Source organism: Diceros bicornis, chromosome 23 (genome assembly GCF_020826845.1).
Source record: "Diceros bicornis minor isolate mBicDic1 chromosome 23, mDicBic1.mat.cur, whole genome shotgun sequence".
Classification (NCBI taxonomy): Eukaryota; Metazoa; Chordata; class Mammalia; order Perissodactyla; family Rhinocerotidae; genus Diceros; species Diceros bicornis.
The window spans coordinates 26,365,395-26,389,825 of record NC_080762.1 but is presented as its reverse complement, the minus strand read 5'-3'; the positions used below and the strand labels follow the sequence as shown (position 1 = coordinate 26,389,825).

General features: G+C 42.3%; 1 protein-coding gene across 1 annotated transcript in view; it reads left to right on the top strand.

Annotated features, from left to right (window-relative positions):
- Positions 1–24,431, top strand: part of FOXO3 (forkhead box O3) — a 122,285-nt gene that overhangs the window by 65,155 nt on the left and 32,699 nt on the right. The gene's annotated exons all lie outside the window — the stretch shown is intronic.

The following is a 24,431-nucleotide window of genomic DNA, read 5'->3' as shown; positions in this document are numbered from 1 at the left end:
GAGGAACTTTGGGTGGGTGAAAAGGTTTTTACACAATGAGTGCTGGTGGTCTTCTTATCTCTGGGGGCCTTTAAACTTCTGGAATAGGGATGGAGGCACGGAGGGTTCTTTTTGCCTAAGGTTTTGTCGTGGTTAAGAGTTGGGCTTCAGAATCAGACAGACCTGGGTTCCAGTCTGAACTCCTTGACTTATTGGCTGAGGACTGTGAGCAAGTTCTGTAACCTCTCTGCGCCCATTTCTCGTAGGTAAAATCCCAACTGAGGATTAGTATGCATATTAAATGCTTAGCATACTTCCCAGCAAAAAGCAGATTAAAATTTATCTGTTACTATTGGTGGTGGTAATATATTCACCAGCAACAGTCAGGTGCCAAGGAGGGCAAATAGAAGAGGAAACAGCATTCTTAAGGGTGAGAGAGCAGAGTTGCCTTCTAGATTGTGAAGGACCCTTCTAAGACCTTCTCCCAGTTCAGTTCTGTAGGAAAGGCAAGTGAGGTTGGGAATGAGGGTTGTGTAATTTTCTGGCGCCTTCTTCCTGTTGGTCTCTTAAGACCTGAGAGGCACTGGAATCAAGTGGGATGGGGGAGAACTGCCATAGGGAGGGGTTTGGTGATTTACAGTGTCAGTTTAGAGGGAGGTTTTTTGTTGTTATTTCTCTCCTATTACCATCTTATCCAGCATGTGGCACTTTGATGGCATCGAGAAGTCAAAGGATGGTAATATTATAAACAAATATTCTGTCTTTTCAGAATGGATTAAGAGGAGGTAGAAACTTTAGTTAGGTAATATTTTTGCTTCATAGTAAAACCTCTCTTTCAGCATAATCTTAAAAAAACCGCCTTTTTTTCTGACAGGAGACAGTAAGTGTGGTATCTGCTCTGTATGTGCTTTTCTCAAGCTTTTTTTGTGAATCAAGTAGCACTTGTCTTGAAGCACCTTTGAAAGGAATTTAGATAATAAACCCACGAAAGGAGGTCTTTTCATCCATAAATCCCTGTGGCCTTGATGGTGAACCCGAGATAAAAGGATTAGAAATACAGATCAGGAGGTTGATTTTGATACATTTGGCCGGTTATATAAATTCTCTGCTTATGGCTCTGAAATAGGAAAAGCCCACCTGAAGCTTTGGGGATCTCCTTACTACTTCCAGGTCATCCTTGAAGATCTTTAAAAAAATTTTAACATGACCAACTTTTTTATATTATGTTAGTTTAAACTCCACGTTGGCCCGTTCTAAGAGAAGATTGTTTCTTCTGATTTGGTCATAGATGACAAGTGGCTTCAGGGAAACCAGCTTCTGGGTATAGAATGGAGCGGGGAGAAATTTTGGGGGATACAAGTAAAAGTGAGAACTATTCTCATACAAGGAGTGAGAAAGGTATGAAGAGGAAGAGACCGGAGGGGAAGAGCAGGTTGGGCAAGAAAGGAAGAAAGAGGGCAGAAGGGTGAAAATAGGGAATGAGGAACTTCCTGGAGAGGACAGAGAAGGTACTAGGTAGAAATGGCCAGAGATGAGGGTGAGAGAAAAGGGAAAAGGTGGATGAATGGGGACAAGAAAATGCATTAGATTTGAGGGAGACAGTGCCTGAGGGGGATGCCATTGTGGCCATGAGACTTTCAAGGGAATTTGAACATTTGGGGTGTCCGGGGTGACATTTGAAACTTGGCTGTTCTAGGGAGCCCTTGGGCATTTGTGTCTAATGGGATCACTTGAACTTTTGTGCTTGGAGTGGGGAGGAAACTGTAGAAGGCAGCTCTGCCTATCCTTTTATGTTAATTTTCTGGTGACTTTGTGACTCAGACCTGTCTTTGTTGGGTCGGCTAGTTCTACATTTCTACCTCCTTTCTCTAAGTTAGATCAACTCATGCATGAGTCCTGCCACTTCCTTCTATAACTCTGTGACCTGTTTCACTTAAAAAAAAAAAAAAGAGAAAGAAGAGGAAGAAAAAGCTCTAATTAGATTTTCTCAAACTCTGCTATCCTTTCTTCCCATTTTCTCTCCCATTACCACCAATGGATCATTGTATTCTTCTCAAGGAGCCATTACAAAAAGGCTGTGTGTTAATTAATTGATAACAATGCATAAAATAATTATGAACTTTAGGATCCTTGATTGCTTTTCATTGGATAGAGATTTTTTTTTAACATATATGTTTAAGTGCCTATGCCCATTTATTTTAGATATTTTCATAGTATTCTTTCTAAAATATATTAAATTGTACTGCTTGCTTGCGTTTTTTTTTTGCTGAGGAATATTTGCTCTGAGCTAACATCTGTGGCCAGTCTTCCTCTGTTTTGTATGTGGGTGGCCACCACAGCATGGCTGACAAGTGGTATAGGTCTCTGCCCAGGAACCAAACCTGCGAACCCAGGCCACTGAAGCGGAGCGTGCCAAACGTAACCACTAGGCCACTGGGCCAGCTCCAAATTGTACTGCTTTCTTAAACTAAATCTGTGGATCTTAGTGTATCATCATAGACATCAGTATTTTCTAAATCTTCTGGTTTTGAGAAGACAGAGACTGAGGTGGTTAAGATTGTGGATACATTTACCCGCATTCATTTGGGTGTGCATATGTGCCAGGCACCTGGGGATATAGTAGTGAGCAAGACAGACACCATCCCTGCCCTGTTGGGAGTTGAGTATGTAAATTCTGAATGCAGACTGGTAAGTGTGGAAAGTGCCAGTTTTACTTGTCAGGCTGCCTCCAGGTAAATGAGATATTACTCTCTTTTGGGACCTGACTTGCACATGTGGTCATTTCCTCCTCTGGTCTACAAACATGTAGCCCCTTACTCCATATGCACTTTGGGGTTTTATTTTCTTGGGGGCAGGGGGAAGAAAGAGCATAAAGAGAAGGGCACATGTTGATTTGCATGAGACAGGATATTGTGGGTCTAGGATGTTTCTGCTCTCTAAATGATTATTCTGTATTCTTTAAAAAACACTTTTTTCTTACAGAAGACTAAATAAGTGAGGAATCTACTTTTCATGTGGTTTTCTCAGGCTTTTTTATGAATAAAGTAGCACTTGTCTTCAAGCACCTTTGAAAGGAATTTAGATCATAAACCCGTAAACTGAAAAGTATGATGCTGTGCCTACAGTTAAGTACCTTCTGTGACACCCTCGTGTCCTGCCTAAGTTTCATCCACTTTGTTCTTAGCATTTCTCTTTCAGAGTTGCTTCCTGGGGCCTGGGCGTAATTGCTGTGCTTCCTGGTAGAGGAAATGTGCCAGTGGTCTGCTGAAGAGACCGTGTCTAAGGGTGGACACTGCTTATAGCATTACTTGTTATTACTCATCTGACAGTATGTAAAATGTTTTGTCTTTGTAAAAAATATTTAGTGAGGTAATCAGAAAAGAAAGCTGATGTTTGTCTGTCAAATGAACCAGATCTGAAGTGAACGTGTCTCATTTCTAGGTGTTTTCAGGAGCAGACCCTCTCTCAGGTACTGACTGTGGGGTCTCTCCTACTGGTTGTCTAAGAGCTGACTTTTACACGCTTGTGTACTCGCATTTTCTCTTTCCGCAGAATCTTAGGTGTGAGGATCTATGAACAGTTTGCCAGTTTAAACTACTTTGCTGATAAGTATGAGAATGTGGTCAGAGAGGTTTGAAAATGTCTGCTTCATTTATGCATAAAGTATTTTTTAATTACTGTTTTGAGCCTCCTTAATTTAAAAATTATGATGAAAAAATTCAAACGTAGTCAGAAGTATGGAGTATATGTTCAACGGTTATCAAGATTTTGCCTCATTTGCTTAATCTATCCTTTTTTTTTCCTTTCTTGAGAATTTTAAAGCAACTCCCAGGCCTGTTTCACCTTTACGTACTTCAGGGTGCACCTTGGGAAGAGACAGACATCTTCTTACATAACCACAGTGCCATCATCACAACTATATTTATCATATTTTGTTGGTATCATCTCATGCCCAGTTTATAATTTAAAAAAGGGTTTTTTCAATTGTGTAAAACAATGTGTTTTTTTTTTTATAGTTGCTTTGTTCGAAAGGTCTACACATGGCATTTGGATGTTCTGTCTCTTTTAATCAGGAGCGGTCCCTAGTTCCCTCCCCCTTCTTTCTTCATGCCATTGACTTGTTGTGGAAACTGGGTCAGTTGTCCTGCAGAACGTCCCCCGTTCTGGATATATCTGTTTTCTTGTGGTGTCATTATCTTGTTCTTCTATTGCCTGTGTTTCCTGAAACTGGAAATTAGCTCTAGAGGCTTGATTAGATTCAGGTTCAACCTTTTTAGTTGGGCAGGGCAGTGTCCTTCACATGGCTGCACATGAGGGAAAGCCTCCTTAATTTAATTAAAGAATTTTTATTAGTGAGCGCTGAGTTTGGTTTAGACACGGTGCTAGGCACTCTGGGGACTACAAAGATGAATGAAGCATAGTCCCAGCTGCCTTAAATTTCTGTTTGGAAGCAGACTGTGATTAGCAGCATGACAAGGGTAAGTAAAGCGCAGCCAGGGACCAGGAAGTCAAGAGTTAGCCAATTAGTAAATATCTTGTATCAAGAGAGATCGCCTAGGGGCCGGCCCGGTGGCGCAAGCGGTTAAGTGCGCGCGCTCCGCTGCGGCGGCCCGGGGTTCGCTGGTTCGGATCCCGGGCGCGCACCGACGCACTGCTTGGTAAGCCATGCTGTGGCGGCCCGGGGTTCGCTGGTTCGGATCCCGGGCGCGCACCGACGCACTGCTTGGTAAGCCATGCTGTGGCGGCGTCCCATATAAAGTGGAGGAAGATAGGCACAGATGTTAGCCCAGGGCCGTCTTCCTCAGCAAAAAAAGAGGAGGATTGGCGGATGTTAGCTCAGGGCTGATCTCCTCACAAAAAAAAAAAAGAGAGATCGCCTAAGAAGCCTTTGAAATTTTAGCACTCCAAAAATGTTAGTACAGACATGTAATACTTTCTCCCATACAATAGCAGCTATGCTCTTTCTACAAACAGTTGTATTCCATATAATTCTTTCTTGAGTAGTTTTTCTCTCTCCCCTAACCCATTGTGCATTGCATTATTCAAGGTACTACAACATTGCTGTAGATGCCCTTAGTGCACCTGGGTCAGGATAGGACCTGCAGACATCCCTATAGTTCCCATAGCTAGTCAGCGAGATACTCACAAGGCAAGAAGTTCACGGCGAAAGAGAAAGCTAGTGCCATGTTTGAACTGGTGATCCACCTCTGTCAGCTGGCTCTGTTTCTCCATCTCTTCCTCCTGCCTGACCCGTGTAAATTTAGAGCATGGAAACAAAGTACAGTGTAAAAAACTTCAGCTTTCTAGTGAGCATCTTAGTATTTCTTTTCTGTTTTTCCCTTCTTTTGGAGGGATATTATGGAGAGGTTTACACTTTATGAAGAATGGAGCTGCAACTTTAAAATTGTTTATGTGGCCTTTATGAAACTGTTTTAAAAATCCATGAAATAGTATCTATTACTGTATTACAGTGTTTTTACCTGTCTCTTCTCTGTCCAATCCCCACTCCTTGTATATTTTTATTTCCCATGGGAAAGTAAAATTTCAACTAGATGTCCTCTCAGTTGACGGTTCATAAGTCAGAAACTTAAGCAAAAGAAGAAATTCCTCTATATATTCAAAATAAAAAGCTCTGTGAGGAGTATCTTGTTCACTGATGTATTTCAACATTTAACACAGTGCTGGATACTCAGTGCTCAGTAAGTACTGATTGAATAAGTAAAATGAGATGTTGGGGCATAGTGTTTACTCTTGTTTAGATGTTGTAAGTAAACAGTATGATCATAGGGAAGACTCCTTAGCCCACCTTGGATAAGGAACTTTGGTTCAGGCCCTCGGGGGTGATTAGAGGGGAGTGTGTGTGTGTGGTGCATTGGAAAATAGAAGAGAAGGATTTATCTTATCTGCTAACTGATTTTTTTTTTCAAGGTTGTATGTTTATAAAGAACATAGCATTTAAGATATCCAGCCTAAAAAGCTGCTGAGTAAAATTCTGGATTTTGTTCTTAAAAGAAAAATGGCATTTCTTCCGTAAAAACCAATTTCTATTATAAATGACCAAAAATTGTTAGGGACCAAGTTGTGATGTATTTACTGCATGAAGGTCAAATACTTAGGTCATTATAATTCTGCCCCTTTTTGTGCATGCAATACAATGAGCTCTTTGATATGGCAATACCACATTCTCGAGAAGGAAGGTCACGTGTTTTCGGGCATTAAGAGCATGATCTACTCTTTTTCGGTTCCCTGTTATAAGTGGCTCTTGAGATGGGAAGCTGGACTAATGAAGGGCTTTTGTCTACCTTTGTTCTATTTTTTACTTACACAGAAGTCAATTTAATTGTGACCCCTTAAAAGGAAAAGTTGAATGTCATAGAGCTGAGACCAATTGCTCAGAGCAGTCCACAGACAGCCTTCAATCTGGCTCAGTTACTCAGCTTTTTATCACATCCTTCCTATTGACCTGGAGTTTTGATTGCCTCCAAACGTTAATGAAGTATATGGCTTCTTTGTGTTCCACTGGGAACTGGTCCTTTTGCTAAGGAGGCAGTGTGGGTTGTTATGTGAGTCCTGGAGCCAGTCCACCTGGGTTCGATACATGGCTCCACTTATTAGCTGTTTGACCTTCGTGGAATTATTTAATAGTTATTTAGCCTCTGTGCACAGTTTTCTCATCTGTAAAATGAGTTAGTAGTGCAACCTAAGGCCTGAAAAAAATGCCTCGCACAAAGAAAGCACACGATAAACATTAGCAACTACTGTTACATATGTATGTGTAAATTTATTTGGACATGTAGTTCAGGTATTGAGTATGTGGAGGAGGATGACAGTGGAGTTTCTCTCTAGGTGCCAAGAGAATATTATCTTGGGCAGTTTAAGTATTCAGATGAGACTGAGCTGGGGTTGAAGGTAGTGGGCAGTGGAAGGGTACAGGGATGACCTCCTCCCTGCATCAAAGCCACTGGGAAGGGAGAAGCTCATGCTTAGACTACTGGGCCCTAACCAAAGCTGGCATTCCTTTTTGCCCCATTGGATCCATTTGCTAATGATTTGTGCTATAATTCCTAGGGTGGCTGAAACCAGGTTGTGTATTTGCATTTTTTTCCCCGTTCTCTCTTGGCTTCTCTTTAGAAAGAAAGCCACCTTCAATAGTAACTAGACCTTTAAAAGTTTTGCATGTATGGGATTTGTTTCAGAGTGATTGGGGGGCCAGGAAAGGGATGAGTGGATAGGGGATAGATATAACAATCTACAAATAGATATAGTAAGATTAGTTATGATGCTGGATGATGAGTACTTGGGGGGGTTGTTATAACATTCTTTCTGGTTTTGCATATGTTTGAAACTTTCCATAAGAAAAAGTTGTTTAAAAAATTGAGCAAAAAATGCAAGTCACATAACAATATAGACAGTGTGGTAACTAACTTTAGAATAGTGGTTACCTGTGAGGAGGGTGCAAGAGAAGTGGAATGAGCAGGGGATACACAGGGTGTTTCACTTATATCTGTAATGTTTTATTTCTTTAAAAAACAGTTATTTGAAGCAAATATGGCAAAATACTAAGATTTGTTAAAGTCAAGCAGTGGGTTCATGGGTGTTATATTCTGTGTAATATCTTTTGTCTGTTTAAAATATATGACAGTAAAAAGAATAATAAAATGGTATATTCTGTAGCAAGAAGTGTTTTTAGACACGTCAGGAGCCAAGCTACAGGAGATGCGAGAGGTACCTTCCCTGTCTGTTAGAAATACACATCCCATCATGGCATTTCACATTACGACAAGGGTGAGGCGATGGCCGGCCACTCGCATAGCTGCATAATGAGAGAGAAGCCTTCATGGGTCAGGAGAGATGGAGGTAGGGGGGTCAGAATTAAAGGCAGTTAGCGATGGCAGAATTAGTGTTTTCTGGAACATGCTGACGTATTGCCTTCATCAGAAGGTTTGGGCTAAGTCATGGGGACTGAGTTAGTTACAATGACTCGAGTGTTTAGAGACAAACAAGAAAAGGGGAGATTTTAAGAAAGCATAGCTTTTGTGTATAATTTAATAACTGGTTCCCTTGATAAGACTTCTCAAAAAAGGAAAGCTATTTCTACTGCCGGTTGGCTGTCCTTGTGGTAATCTTGTCTGCCTTCCCACGCAAAGCGGGGTTAAGCTGTGTCACCCCTCAGCTGGGGAGGCAAGTCCTCAGTTTGGGGATTGAGAAGACCGATTGTTCTGAGGCTTGGGTTCATGGTCTGCTTCCAAAACGTGACTAGCACCTCCGGGTCTCCCTGCCTCCGTCTGAGGAGGAAGACCTGAGACTGTGCATCCTTGTTCCCAGGTCCCATTCTGGGTGTGACTTATTTATAGGTGCTGGGGGTGTTGACCATGTGCAGTATGCGCTCACAAAACGTTAACCTGATCTTTGGGGGATTACAGACGTAAGATGTTCACTTGTTTGGTATATTTATTCACCAAAAGTCTCAACAGGAGATCCCTGTTTCCTATACTCAAGAGAACTCGTTTAACAGAGGGAAAGGATAAACCCAACATGCCTTACAGGTTAAACATGATGCTAATAGAGCAAACGCTGTGTTGAGCCCGCGTGGAGCTGGGGTGCATGGGGCAGGAGACCAAGCATCTCAGAGACCCTGCTTTTAGCACTTGCGTGCTGGTATCCTAGACTGGAGGAAGGGGGTGACTAGATCAGACCAGCCCTTTGCCACTATGCGTCCCTGGTAAATAGGGATGGAGGTCTCTAGGGTGTGTTCCGGAAGTTTGTGAGGGGATTGGAGTGAACTCACCACTCAAGAAGGGACCTCCCTTTGGTATAAGCCAGTTGAGAAACTATGGGAAGCAAAGACCACCCAGATTGGCAGCCACTGTTCTCTGGGAGGACTCCCTTCAGGTTCTGTACCTCTCAGGGCTTATTTGCATTCCCTGGAAGAATTTGAGAAGTTACAAGACCCAGGCAACATGAGCAGCTCTGTAGCTTCTTCCCAAGCCGACCCATTGAACGGCCTCTATTTAAATCCCAGCTGTTCTGAATGAGCAGCCCTACAAATGAATCTGAAGATCATCTGACGTGCAGGGATGGACTGGGGAGAGGTGTAGACGTCTGCAGAGTGAGGGGGTGTCTGGGGGCTGGGCGGGGTTCTGCTCCGTCGCCTTTGTCTTTTATTTTAGTTTACAACTTTGTGTCTTCCTCTAATAAAATTTTCCCCAAAGCTGGCAAAAAAATAAAATGAGATATTAAAAGAACATGCATAGAACTGAGAGGTTATTTTTCTGTTAGCTATTTTTGTCTTCCTTAATTGTTTGGCTAGTTTAGCACCACTTGAAAAAAAAATTTTATATTTAAGTTTGATGGGTTCCACGTGAGCATGTGAATCAGCAGCTTCTCGAGGTCCCGTCACACTATTTCAAACACAAAGTTAGAAAGCCAGAAACCAGCCTAGAAACTAGGCATAGGGCTTTGTCCTAGAGTCCTGCTCCACTTGTCCCTTGTTATGGATTTAAGTGTCGAAATCCAGTGAGACAAAGTTGGTTAATAACAGGATGGTGTCATTGGCCTCTGAGTGTTTTCGTGGATGTATAAAAGTAGTATTAGATGGTTTAAGTCTGTATCAGTTTCCTATACATTTCAGCCTCCTGATAAAAAGATTTCATTTTTCTAGAGTTGTGCTTCTATAAGACTATATTTCTACCAAGAATTTCCTTAACATTTCTCTTTTTCTGAATTTTTTCCCCCTGTGCAAGTCGGCAGTGTGTCCTCCCCTCCCATCCTGGTCTTTTCTGTCTCCTCTTTAGTAGCTTTTTAGTTTTTCTCCTATAGCTAATATTATCTCTATTAAAAAATTTTTCCCCCTCGTGCTGGATGCATGATTATAACATCCAAGATGTCTGACGTATTTCCGAAGGTAGCCGTTTATGAAAAAGAACATCCCGAAATCCTCGTGAGTATTAATAAAAATTGAATTTAAGCAAATATATGTCCAGAGTCAAGTCAGTAAAGCCGGACAGAAAATTATGTTTTCAAGTTTGTAAAACAAATATACTTAGAAGAAAAAAATGAAAACAAAGTATATTGCACTGTCAACGGTGGTTAAGTTAGAGTAGTTGGAAAGTGAGTAATTTTTTACCCTGTTTTCTAAATTTTCAGTAATGTTCTTATAAGCATGCTTATATTTATTCCCCCCACACCTCCATGTGTGGCACAGGGGGGTGTGAAGGAGGAGTGTGGTGGAGGACAGCAGTTTTCAAGTGCAGTCCTAAGAGACCCCAGAGGTCCTTGGGGGCTGCAGGGCCCTGAGGGACGATCGGGTGGTGGGAAGGGGGCCTGGGCCTTCTACCCCCCACTTTAACCAGAACATTTCTGTTTCAATTTGTTCTACATATCAAGGTTTGACTAAGATTTCATTTGGGAAAAGCATTCTACTGCTGAATATAAGGTTTGAAAACCACTGGTATAGAGAAGAGAGCAAACCTTGGCGTGAGAGCCAGGAAAGCCGGGTGTGGCCCTGGCCCAGCCCCGAACTAGCAGGGTGTGACTTTGTGCAAGTCACTTCACTTCTCTGAACTCCGGGCTGCCCGTCTCTGAAATGACGGGTTCGGGCAAGGTGATGTCTGAGGGTCCCTTACAGCTCTGACCTTTTAGGACGTTGTAGGATTCTGTTCAGGTGATGTCAAAAAATAAGGAACTCCAGGAAAAGTGGGCTGCGATTCCCAGCCGCCTCCTGCTGCCCCCACCTGGAGGACAGCAGACTGCTGTAGCGATCCCCACGTTGTGGGAGTTTTGGTTTTTAACTTGTGGTTTGTTTTCTAATAGGGGTGTGTGGTTAGGACAAGGAGCAATAGGAACCAGGACAGCGATGTACAGTGCTGTTTTGAAAGATGACTTATTGGTTTAGATTAGAGGTCCAGCCACTTTAGAGAAAGTGGATGGTAATTTCTCTTATCCTAAAGTTATTCCAAATCGACAACAGGAAAAGGGCCAGAAAAGTGACACCTCGTCCTGGCTAACAAGTCCAGGGTGTTCGTTTCCAGAATCCTTGCCCACTGCTGTGTCAGCACTGTCTCGATGGCCTTAGAGGGGTGTGAGGAGGCTGTGCTGACATCCCAGTCTAGAACAGACTTTTCACATTAATGGACCAAGAGGAGAGGTAACCTCAGGATCTGCTCTTTCTCCCAGGGGACGCCTGGAGCCCTGGCATCAGTTTGCTTCTCTGCCCTGAAGATAGGGCACCCTCCTTCAGACTGTGCCTCTCATAGCCACCCCAGTGAGGCCAAGATCCTGCTTCCTTTCATAGGCAGAGAATAATCTCTTCACCAGAATCCCTCTGGGGAAGCAAACCAGAACTCCGTTGGTTGCTACACTATTTAAGCATTAGCTTTTTGACTTTTTGGTAAAGGTTTCATCTCCATGTACTTAAAGTATATGGTGTAAATAAAATCAAAAACTCGGTTGGTCACAAGTGCATTGGACTGAAATGAGAGAAAGCCAGATGAGACGGTCTTATTTCTCATTGTACTCCGATCCCAGAAAAGCATTCCTGGGACCGAAACCCTGCTTAAGCTTGACCTCAGGTGACAGCAACGACAGGGGCCCTTCAGAAAGGAGCAAGTGGAGCTGGACCCTGTTGCAGGCAGGTTTGGGTTTGCTCCCAGGTTGAGCTTAACTCAAAATCCAGCTACTGCAACTGCTTAGGCACCTTCCTTTTATATTTAATTTGAGTAAATTACATATAGACTAACTCTTCCTGAAAAGTACAGTCAATTTTAAGAGGACAAAACTTGGACGATCAATATATTGTGGTCTCAGTCCTATAGCATAACACTGTAGATTTTACTTTCTGAATATTTATTGAACACCACACTACATGCATCAAACTCGTCAGTCACCCTGAGGTGCAGAAAGAGTAGAAAACTTACTCATAGGTCTTCGAGTTTACAATCTACTTGGCAAAGCAACGTCAGACAGAAAACCATACACCTGTGAAACAGAGATGGGTTCAAAACTGCAAAGCAGAGAGGAAAAGACAGTTCTGCTTTTAAAAATGGTGTACCCGCTTCCAGATGCAGAGGAACACAGCAGTGATCTGAATGGGGTGCGGCTGGTCACTGCTGCGGTAGTGAGCTTGACGTTGGGATTTGCAGGAAGTGATGGGTGTGAGGAGGAGGAGAGGCAGGGCTCCCTGAGGGAGTCGTGGAAGGAGGCAAGCAGATTGTTTTCATTGGAGAGGAAAGGTAGAGATGCTGTTCTGTGATAATGAGAAGGGTTGAGACTTTGAAAACACAAGCAAGACTGCTGCACAACAGGCGTTAGGATCGTCTTAGGCAGGAGGATTTTTCAGGTGCCATGATTGGGGCAGCAATACATATAGGATGAATTGACGTGGAAGTAACACACACGCACACTCCCCCCCCCCCAGTTGGCCATGTGCTCCCCCATGTGGCTTCTATGTTAGGTCACTGAGTGCTGTAACAGCAGCATACTATACTTTTATGAACATGAAGCACATATTAAATAAATTCTCCAAGATATGCTTCAGCAGTAACAAAAATGTCAGTATTTCATGTGAATATAGTTCCATTTATCCTGATGTTTAAAAAAATTTTTATCTGTCATTTTCAGTTGTTAACTTCTTAGCATCTATTCTATAGCATGTTTAGGATATTTAATCAATTTGGGTTTTTTGATCCTTTACAATTTCATATGTACAATTAGTAGATGCGAAATTTGGGTTATTAATCATACAGCTCGTTAATGCCTTCCAGACTTCCTTTCTGCTGCTTTGAATGATTTTACCCTTTCATGTTGGGTTTTTCTACAAAGTTGATGAATCCTATTCATTTATAAGTTCATTTAACAAATATCTATTTGGCCCTACTACGTTGTTACTGATTAGAAACAAAACTCAGTATTTCAGCATGATGAGATTGTTTTAGCTAATTTTGGTTTCCTTGTCATACCTTTGAATATGTTATTGGTTTAATTTGTTTTAAAATATTTCATCATCAATAGCAAAAACCAAACATTCTCACTAATGCTATTAAAACATTTTTGGGGGCCAGCCCGGTGGCGCAAGTGGTTAAGTGCACGCTCTCTGCTGCGGCGGCCTGGGGTTTGCCGGTTCGGATTGCGGGCGCACACCGACGCACCGCTTGTCAAGCCATGCTGTGGCGGCGTCCCATATAAAGTGGAGGAAGATGGGCATGGATGTTAGCCCAGGACCAGTCTTCCTCAGCAAAAAGAGGAGGATTGGCATATGTTAGCCCAGGGCCAATCTTTCTCACACACACACAAAAAAAAACAAAAACTTTTGTATGGGCTGACCCAGTGGCGCAGTGGTTAAGTGCGTGTGCTCCGCTTCGGTGGCCCGGGGTTCGCAGGTTCAGATCCTGGATGGGCACTGATGCACCACTTGTGAAGCCATGCTGTGGTGGTGTCCCATATAAAAAAAAGTAGAAGAAAATGGGCACGGATGTTAGCCCAGTGCCAATCTTCCTCAGCAAAAAAGAGGAGGATTGGCATCGGATGTTACCTCAGGGCTAATCTTCCTCTCCAAAAAAACCCCAAAAAACAAAACATTTTTGTAAACCCTTTTGAAAGCAATTAATTTTGGTAAATTTAGCACATTGAATTATGGTGAGTTGCTCTGCTTCCCCACCCAAGGCCCTGAAGAACCTCCACAGCTCCACTTAGCAGTTTGAATACCACTGGGTTAGCTGATCCCTGAAGTCTCGTCCCATTCTAAAATTCTGTCTCAACTTTTCTGTGCAGTTTTTCTCCTGCATTAAATAGGATAATAACATTTAACTTATCAACCAGACAGAGTTGTGATAACTACTTGATACAGATTTAAGATGTAATTCCCCTTAATCCATTTTGGGGTCTTTTCTTCCCTTTAGTGGCCTGGTTGCCCCCATAGTGAGCAGGATGGGGCATGAGAACTGGGGAGTGCACACGCAGCCATTAAACTATGAGTGTGTGAGGGACAGCCTCAGGGGTGATGTGTGCAGTGGGACGAGAGCTGTCACCAAATAAGTGGAACAGTTAACACCCTACAATCAAAATCTCTCTTGGGTTTTGCTTGTAAAGGATAAACTTTTCAGTGAAAAAAGACTTTGTACCTTGAATACAGATGCTATTCATTGTACTAAGACCCATCTACACAAGTGGGCTGACTGGAAGAGAATTCTGCATACTTATGTTCTGCATTCTGCGTGGGATTTAGGAAGAAGAATGCAAGAATACATGAAACTTGAAATATAAAGCCTTAGTAATTCAGACTTGCAGAACAGTACTCGACTAAATAATGAACAATACAGGTCATTGAAGTTTTAAGAAATACACTTAAGAGGGCTTATTGACAGGGGAACTGCTTATAACGAATATAACAACTTGGGATAAAAATAAGATAGTATGCAGGACGTTCTCATTCATATAAACAAAAAACGAGAAAATAAGTAGCAAAATCTACAAAGGTTGTGTGTAGAGGGTCAAGGACATGTTTTTTCTGCCTGGCACTTTTCTGATTTTCCTAGATTTTTAGAATAAGCATGTATTACTTTGGTAATCAAAGAAAAGTTAAAGACTGAAAACAAAGGCATAGCAACTCTTACCCAGTTCAAGGCTAACAAATGATAAAGATTTTGAAAAATTAGAATAATTTGTGTATGGCAGTATTGTACTCTAAACTACTTTACTATTCTCACTGAGACTAGAATTTTAACTCTTAACATGCATTGTTTTGGACAATTGCTGAAAGAGTCATAGCTAGGATTGTCTGACCCCTGTGACCCCAGCTGAGTAGCAGGAAGTCCAGTTAGTGGTCCCATAAAGCTAATTAGTTGCATCCCCAACTCATGCAACTTCAGTTTTTGTTACTATTGTAGCTTGTTTGTTTCTAGTCCTTTGCATACAGATAGAGCTCATTTGTAAGAATCTAGAACATGATGTATTTTTCACATGACCCAATAAGGACATCTAAGCTTCCTAGCTAAAGAATTTCTGTGTGCTGTCCACTTTCTATTCGAAAGAGACTAACTCATAAATAGGTTCTCAGACTCTGGTTTCTCCACATTTTGGTGTGCCGTTGTACCAGGAGAACCCGTGGAATCTTTTTGCCCCATCTCATGTGCTCTGCTGTGAAAGGTTTGCGTGTGGCTCGAGGGCCAGGACAATGCCAGTCCCTGCCCATGGGCTCTGGGTCCTGTTCCCTCTCACCCCCTGAGGCCTTCGCTGCACAGTGTTTGGGCTCTGGAGCCAGACCCTTGAGTTCTAATCCCGGATCCTCCGCTCATAGCATGTGGTCTTGGGCAGATTTCCGCAGGCTTCAGTTTTCTCATCTGTAAAACGGGGGATACTATTACCCCCGTTGTTAGAACAGTGCTTAGTACATAATAAGCACTCAATAAATGTTATTTTAAATTGTGATTAGTGGTCTCTTGCTGGCATCGTCCCTGGCTTCTGCCCCTAGCACTCCTGATTACTAGTGTTACCAAGATCACCAATGGTAACATCTGTGTCGCCAAAGCTCATGGACACTCTTCATCTCCTCCTCTTTCTATATCTTTCTGCAGTGACTGCTCCCTCCTTGAAGTACTATGTTCTCGCAGCCATGATCAGCACACTCCCCTCCTGCCTGGTGGCTCCTGTTCATCCTCTTTTGTTTGGTCCTAATCCTCTGCCTGACCTCATGTTGCATGATTTCAAGGGGGAACTTCTCAGATTTTCTCTTCTCCCTTTTTCTCTCTAGGTAAACTCGTCCACTCCGATGACTTCCCCTACTTGGTGGCTCATCTTCCAGGTCTCAGGTCTTTCTTGACTTTCCAGTCTAAGTCTTAGGTCACTCTAACCCACCCCGTTATTTTCTCTTCTGAGACCCTGTTGTTTTCCTTCAGAGCACTTTTGACAATTTGTAATTATGTATGTATTGTTCATTTTAACTAATGTCTGACCCTTCCCTCCCCCTCAGCCCACAAGATTGTAAAATCTGTGAATGAGAGCAGGCACCAGGTCTGTTTGTCCACTCGTGTTTGTGCACCTGGTGCCTGGAAGGAGCTGGGTAAACAGCTATGTGAATGACTATATGTCTGCGAGGCCCCTCCACCTCATCCTCTGCTCCTCCAACCCTGACAGTCCTGGTGAGGCTGGGCAGAGGCTGCACTTTTCTTGTTATTGCATCCACCCCCTGCCAACCTGGATCTGCCTTCTGTGTTGGGAAGTCTTAGGGAATTGTGCCATTTCCCTTACACCTCTGGCCATGGTCACCTTAAAGTCATAGAATCCTCCAAGTTGATGGTCAGAAGACTGAAATAAGCGCCAGGTGCTAGTTCCTGCGAAGTGCTCAGGGTGGAACATCCTGGGTGGTTTGCTTAAATCCCTAAGCAAAAGGAAATTGGGACGTGAGGTAGGATATTTATACCTAAGGACAAAACATTAATAAACTAACGTCAGTTTCCGAGATAGCTATTAGTTCATACAGCATTTGTGGTTTGGAGAGGTTTTTCCTTTTTAAAGCTTCCTTTAGTGTGGTTATAATATAATGAAAAAGAGTGTCTGTGGACTGCCCAGCCCAAGTGCTAGGACTTTCATGGAAGACATCAAAGAAGTTGGTGGTCCTGGCCCAGTGGCCTAACCCTCTACGGGGGGGTTGATGCCACAGGGGTCATTTCAGATCTAAGACCGTACAGGTTTATTTATGAAGTGCCAGGAATGGATTTAATAGCATATTAAGAAGAGATTAAAAGATGTTGAGAGAGACAGTTTAAACTCTGAAATAAACTCTTTTCATCCCACACAGGCTTAGGGGAGTAACTATGTAGAGTTTATCAGTAAAACGTCCATAAGATATCAGTTACTAAGTAAACTCCTTTCCTCTGAGTCGGTCGCCCATCTTTTCTTCCTATCCTGAGGATGTCCCTATCTTCACTAGCAGCCAGTGACTACAGCCCAGCAAGTACATACCTCACTGGGAATATTCAGGGCTCTTTTTCCCGGCGTGTTCTTTCTTACATATCAACGAAATTGGGCAGTATAGTTAAACATTCATAATACTGTCCTGTTCACTAGGCCTTCATAGCTGCAGTTTTCAATATCCAGCCTTGAGACATGAAAAATTGAGACAATTGTATGGTATTGTAATGCAATCAAGTTTTTATTCTTGTGTAACATTCATTATTCAGGGTATTGGAATAGCTTTATGACAGATTTCTTCATTTACTCATTTCCTGATTTTTGAAAATTCATTTTAGGGAAGGATGACTGATCATAATTTGGTTCAGTGGGAGTATAGAATTTTTTTAATACTCTTACTCGATGCTATCCCACAATGTCCAGATATGACACTCTTGGTTTTCTTATTGGATAGCACTTTTATTTTTTGGATGTGGTGCTCTGGGCTTGAGTGGAGACTGTGTCTCACTGTGTCTGTTTTACTTTTCCTCATTTCATTGTTGCTCCAAAGTTAGAAAAGTGTAAGCCTTTGTCCGAGTTATGACATTGTGGTATGTTCTGGATATTCTTTGCTCATTGGCTCTTGATGTTATTTCTGATAGTTTTGTGAACAGTGTTGCTAAAGTAGTGGTCCAGGCATAATTCCCATCATTGGTGGACATAGCCTTATGTATTCTGTTACCACAAAATTAATTCCTAGAAAAGACCATATGTCTCCCCAAGTCATCTTTCCCACAGTTCATTTTTATGTCTTGAATCCCCAGAAGTGCTCTTTCTCTTGAAATTCAGCTTGACCCAAAACAAGAAGTTTAAAAGCCTCATTATCATACAGCGTCTTCACAAATGTGCTTGCAAACGTGCTGAGTCCCTATCTTTAGGGGCCCCCACATCAGAGCTTCTAAAACTTTGGGGCCAGGAGGATCACTGCTCACTCTGCCAGCCTTGTGACATTGGAGGATGACAGTATCCAGCACACACAGAAACATTCATTGAAAAGCACTTTCAAAGTGCCTGATGACACCTACGTCAAGGTAGCTGGGAGACAGGCAGAGAAAGGCCTTTCTTCTTTGGTGTGTTTCTATTGCATTATTTACTTGAGGTGATTAGAAACCTTTAATTACCTTTATTAATACTTGGAATTTTGTAATCACCTATTTTTTGTTATCAATCTAATATATGCAAAAGTTGAGAGAGAGAGAGTGTGTGTGTGCGAGAGAGAGTGTGTGTGTGTAGACACACATAGATAACACATGCAGAAGGGTGTATCAATAAGATTAATTCCTAAAAATAGAGTTACTGGGTCTGTCAGTTAGGATTAGGTTTGGCTATGTAGGACAGAAAACCCAAATTTAATAGTGAGTTATTGTCACGTAAAAGAAATCGAGGGCTGGTACGGCCGCTCTTTAAGTGGTTGATGCTCAATCTCCGCTTACATTCTGTCTCACCAGAGCAGGCGGTGTTCATCCTTAGATGAACCACCCATGGTCCCCTCATGGTCCATCTAGATGTAGGCCAACAGGAGGAAGAAAAGCAGAACAAAAGGAATTCTCATCTGAGTCAGCTGCCTTTAAACAGTCTTCCTGAAAGTTGCTCGGAACTCTACCACTTACGTATTCTTGGCCAAAACTAAGTCACGCGGCCACATTTAACTTCAAGGAAGACTAGGGAATTTAGTCTCTTTTTTTCTGGGCAGCCATGTGCCCAGCTAAAAATCAACCTTCTGTTAGTAACCAAGAGGGGAGAATGGAGTGGTCTGTTGTACTAAGTCAAAGATTATGTGCATTTTTAATATCAAGAGATATTGATATTATTTTTAGAGGTTTGCACCCGCTTAATACTTTTGCCAGTTAATTCAAATGTTTATTTTCCCACAGTTACCAAAAAGAAAAAAATCCCAAATCTTAATTAAAAATAAAATGTTCTCTCCTACTGTATTCGAATTGTGTAGTTCACTTGAAGCATGAATATGATTTCTAATAAAACGAATAATATCTTCATTGTACACGTTTAAGTGCTTCTGAAGTTTAAGGCAGACGATTTAAATCTGACACTTTACTATGTATTTACTGTGACTTTCAATGCTAAAGGTAGATTTCCTTGGAGATGGAGAACCTGGGACAAGAGAGTGTCTACCTCCTTAATGCTGGACTTCTGGGGTTGTACTGCAGATGCTAACCTTATTCAGTATGGTTTACTTCAGAAGAGAGAAAAAAGGGAGAATTCATTTATCCTTTCAAGAAAATGTATTGAGAGTCTTCCATGTTTCAGGCATCTTTGGCATAGAAAAAGAGATGTAGTTTTGCTTTCTTTTGCTATTTAATGCTTCCCAGTTGCCTTCTTATATGAATTTATATGACTTCTCCATATTTTTATGCACCTTTTTCCCCCAAGAACTATTTTAATAATCATCACTAAACATAGTACCACATAAAAGAGAGCCGTCAGGAAGAAGGACAGAAAAGCCATAGGACTTTTTTAATGTCCAAGTGGTATCTAAATTTTAAACCTTTATTTTTTCTTATTGTTAGACTGCATATATAGATTTGGATAGACAAAGTAAAGCCTATTTACTGTAGTAAGAATACCTCACGGTAGCTTAAATTGGTGTTTTTTAAATGATGGCTTTTGCCAAGTTCTTTTGGCAGCTACACTAGACTGAAAGCACTAAAAATTGATGACTTGCAAGTTGTTGCTAATAGTTCCTTTTTTATGCAGCCCTTGTCACCTAACTCAGGCTGGGGTCCCTGTGTAATGTCAGTATCTGGAGGGCCTGTGCGGGGCCCTGCTGCCCGAGTGGAGTGAGTTGATTCTAATTTACTCCTGCGTGTCTGCATTCTTTTCCACGTATGGCCGCAAATAGTGTCACAGCAAATCATCGTAATTTTCTGATTGATATAAAGAGTGACCAAAGAAAGCTTATTGTGTTTGGTGGCCAAAATACCACACAGTGTGAGCAGAGTGGAACTGCTGGCCCATTTTATAGCACTCTAATTGATAATTATTTCTCAAAGAGCACATTATTTGGCCATCTGGCAGCAATCCAATATCTTTCTTAGAGGCACTGGATGTGTAGGTGCATGTGAACACTATAGTAACTATATGCCTCCTTCTCCAAGAATGGAAGTAGTTATCCAAGAGGAAAGGGGAGGGAAAAGAAAATACCAATTTCCTATGTACCAGAACATGTCTGGCTTAAATCAGTTAGTTAAAAAACTGTGGAGCATGAAATCTTGTAAGGTTTTTATATTTTATAGTAGAGGCTCCTGGTTCATATTTAATAAGCTATAAAATTAACTCTCTTCTTTTGGAAACTTGGAGAAAGTATATAAATGTGTGTGTGCATGTGTTTGCTCTTGGTTCACGGGAGCTGCCTAGTCCGTCTTCCTTTCTGCAGGTCTAAAGCTGCTAAATACTGTCAGAGGAATGAAGAGAATGTATGTGCGAGAGCTAAAAGGGAAGGAGGAGGGAATCCTGGGTTTCTACATACGTGACATGTTACAACGACAGAGTCACTGTGGCAAAGAGAAATGCTGAAAGTATTTGCATCAAGGTTAAATTTGGGGAAGCCCATAGTCAAGTCGAGGGGACTGAGGAGGAATTCTTCCCTCCGAGAATGGCCCAGGACTCCATAATGGAGATCTGGGCCCTGCAGAAACTCAACAAATGTTACCAGGAGGACTGCTGTGCGATGTGGTAGTCGGTTGTCAGGGAGGTGGGGAGGATGGACATAACGTGGTCTGCTCTTGTGTCTGGTAGAAGAGGAAGGCAAGAAGAGACAACCTAAAACTGCCGCTCACTCAGCTCTGCTCTTGACAAGCAAACCGCAGGGTTGAGCAACAGCCAAAAGAGATGGTGACTGATGCGGATGAAACGCTGCAAAGTGACTGTGTAGGGGAGCTTCTCTTTTTCTCCCCCAGCCCCTCCCCTTTTATTAATGGTTTGTTTTCATAAAGCCTTATGGGTCCTCAGCAGAGCCGGGTCAGAACATTCAAAGCGCTGGAGCCATGTGTGTCTGCCAGTCTTACTTGTTACTCATTTTCCTCCTTCATCCCATTATCTTGTGTTCCTTCTCATTTATGTAGGAGTGGAGAACAAAGGTAGCTAGAGATGAGTTGCCCAATTTCGTCTTTTGCAGTTAATGAAATGTCAGCAGTTCATAAACTAAAGTATTGGGCTGTCAAGAGCTGCAAGGGTCTGAGATTTGACCCTACTAGCCACAAGACTTGTGGGTCAGAGGCAAAGGAATTTATTACTGGCGTGTGGCACAGCAAGCATCATGAGCAGCAGCATATTTTGTGTCCCTTCCCTCCTTGCCCTCATGTCCCACGGGAGTGACACAGATGGGCCCAGGTTGATGCCTGCACATGTTATGGAATTTGTCCCTGGAGAGAAGCCCTAAGTTCAGGATCCTCAGTCTTTTGTAATGGGAATAAGCATATCTGCCCTTTGCTCTGCAGGGAGACGCTATCGCTATCTTTCAAGGCTATTCACTATGCAAATGCAGACATTCTTGAAAGATAGTTCAGAACGGAGGACGATTAGTACTTTGCTTGTAAGACATGCAGAAATACCAGAGATCCGTGGAGAATTGTCTCCAAACTTGGATTTGTTAACCTTATATGAAGCTTGTATGACTTCTGTTTCTGTCCACAAATTAACCTTAAGACTTGGCTTTCTCACTTGGGAAGACTGTTGAGGTCATAGCTGTTTGAAAGAACCTGATGAATTTGTTTCTGGAGAAACAGCTAATGTAGGGTAATACTGTTCCATATAATACCTTAGAGAATTGGAAGTGTGTGACTTGAAGTTACCTTTGAACCTGAAAATGGTTCGGCAACATCTGTTCCTGTGTGTTTTTCCTCTCTTGTCTTGATGTGAAGGGGTTAATCTCAGTGGGCCCCGTATGTACAATGATTTGTTAAGCCTTAGGGAGTGACATAGTGCCTGGCCGTGCTGTGGGCTCATACATATTTCCTATTAACAAATGAACAACCTGTCTAAGGAGAAAGAGTTGGAAACTTGAGGAAGCCCAGATGTTGGGGGCGAGAATCTAAGGGCTAAGTCAGACTCAACCAAGGAGGCAGTTATAAGGCCAGGGGTCCTGCGTCCTCAGGAATGGCCTTGAAATCACTGACAGCTAGTGTGTGGGCACCAGTGAGCCCTAGAACACTGATGCTGGTTGAGGAGTGGGCTCACTCCCCAATCTCTACCATACCCTTCAGTCTCTCTATCTTCTAGAGTCCTATCATCTCTCATGTGACTATGATTGCCAGTTCATATTATCCCTCCTGCTCTTTGGGTGATAGATATTACACCACTGATGCTAATGCTTCCAGTTTCTTAAGTGCTTTCAAGCTTACCTGGGAGTGTACGTGAAGTAGATTAGAGCCTAGTACGTGTTAGGACTAAAATATTGCATTCCTGTTGTGGCCTTTAGAAAAACTGTGCTTTATCCCATGCAAGTCCAACCTGCTTCATTCATCACAGTTTGGAAAGTAGTGCTGATATTAACTTGTACATTTGGGAACATCCTGGATTTTAAGTTAGAATGCACCAGTATCTGAATAGCTCAATGGCTGTTGTTTCAGAAAAATAGAATGAGTGCCTGGTCCTTTAGTTGGTGGAAATGTCCTCTGCTTTCCTTATTTGATCTTTTTATGTGGACTTTTGAGCTGGCTGGTGCTCATTGTTTGTGTAATTGGTCCCCAAAAGTGTCCTGGAATAAATGGTTGATTCACTAGGCATTTAGCAATGTCATTATATTGGTCATCAGCCACTTTTGCATCCTGTGGTTTAAACAAGAAGAAATCTTGCAAAACCAGTACCGTGAAATGCTGCACATGCAGGTGAGCTCGTTGGGTAGAGAAAGCAGTTCCTCAGGAGGCTCCTTGTTAGCTGCATTCACTGGGGTGTGGAGGGGAAAGAGGGTACTGTAGGCCTGAGTCATTCTGCAGAATTGACTGTTGCACTTTTTATTCCCGTAGAGAAGAAGTCCATCAGTGGTTCTGTTTGCAGTAGCCAACAAAAGATATTCTGTTCTGTGGCATTTACTTTCTTTCTCTGCTGCTTTCTCTAGTAACACCTTGATTTTTGATGACTATTAGAATAATTAACACTGACACTTGGAAGAGAGCCTGCTTCCAAATGCGTGCACATCTGTCTGTTTTGTAAATACCAGCCCAAACTTTTTCCTTTCCTGGCTGAAAACGTGCCTTCACCCCTCCCAATCTTTCCAGGGTGTGGGCCTGCGCGTCGCTGTGTGACTGTGCCCACATGTTGGCATCTATTTCAGAGCCACCAAAGAGAAATTGGTTGCTCTTGAAATAACAGGACAAAAAAGAACAGTTTTTCTGAGCCATAACATCTGAAGAGCTGGAAACAGTCAATGTTTGTATGTGTGACGCTAAAGCCAGTGAATATCATGTGAAGGAAGGGATTGTAAACTAAGAACAGAAAAGCAGTTTTCCTGGATTTCAGATGTCAAACTCTCAAGCTGTTTAACTCACCCACTCAGCACCTCCACATACATTTCTTTAATGTGCTTACATTGTCAGTGATTTCTGTTTCTGCAGGTTTTGATGCCAGAACAAATAATAGCATGCATACACAACCGTAAAGCAGTTTTCTATCAGAGTTTTTTGATGGAGGTTAAACAGAAGCATCCTGATCATGCTGTCAGTTGGCAGGCAAAAGGCATTGTATTTTAGAATTCACATACTTTTAAAGCCAGCTAATCTTTTCTGGCTCAGTAATAAACTAATTACACGTTTTAAATAGCATAGAGCAGAGTCCCTGTTTCAGATTAAGCCTCGTAATAGCAAGATGCAGGGCAGAGCAGACATTGCCTGGTGTGTCTGGCTTGAGGGCCCATATGTAGCATGGTGCTAGCTGTTTGGGGGTTGAATAGGCCTGCCAGGGACAGCCAGGTAATACTGGCTTGACTCAGTCATGGGTTAATGCTTCCTGAGCACAGAAGCCACCAGATGTGCTGCTGAGGAAGGCTTGGATACTTAACAGTTTATGGCAATAGTCGTGTTTGGTCATTCCCTACAAGTGGTGATCCCAGGTCAAGTTAGGACATGCCAATAGCGTCCCTTTTGGGGTGTGTCTGAGAAAAAAGGGGTCATCTTTAGAAACAATCTGGTTCCAATAAGGCTTGCTTCGTGGCTGGTCATTTTTCTTCCCTTTCCCCTCCCTTTCATAATCCTAGGGACCATGTGCAGAAATTTAGAGATGGGAACAATTCATTCAGTAGCATAGATTTCTGTAGTCTTTAAAGCTGCATGTTCCTTGGTCACCTATAGTGGTGCCTCTCTCCTTAGGCGCAGTATGGTGACTTTGGGGGGAAAGACACAGTGCAGTGGTGAGAGCCTCGCTTTTGGAGTTCGCTTCAGGCCTGATTTCTAGCACCATGGCCTACTAGACAAGTTACTTAACTTTTCTGCACCTCAGTTTCCTCCCGACAGACTTGTCATGAAAATAGAATGAGATTCGATTTGTCAAGCACA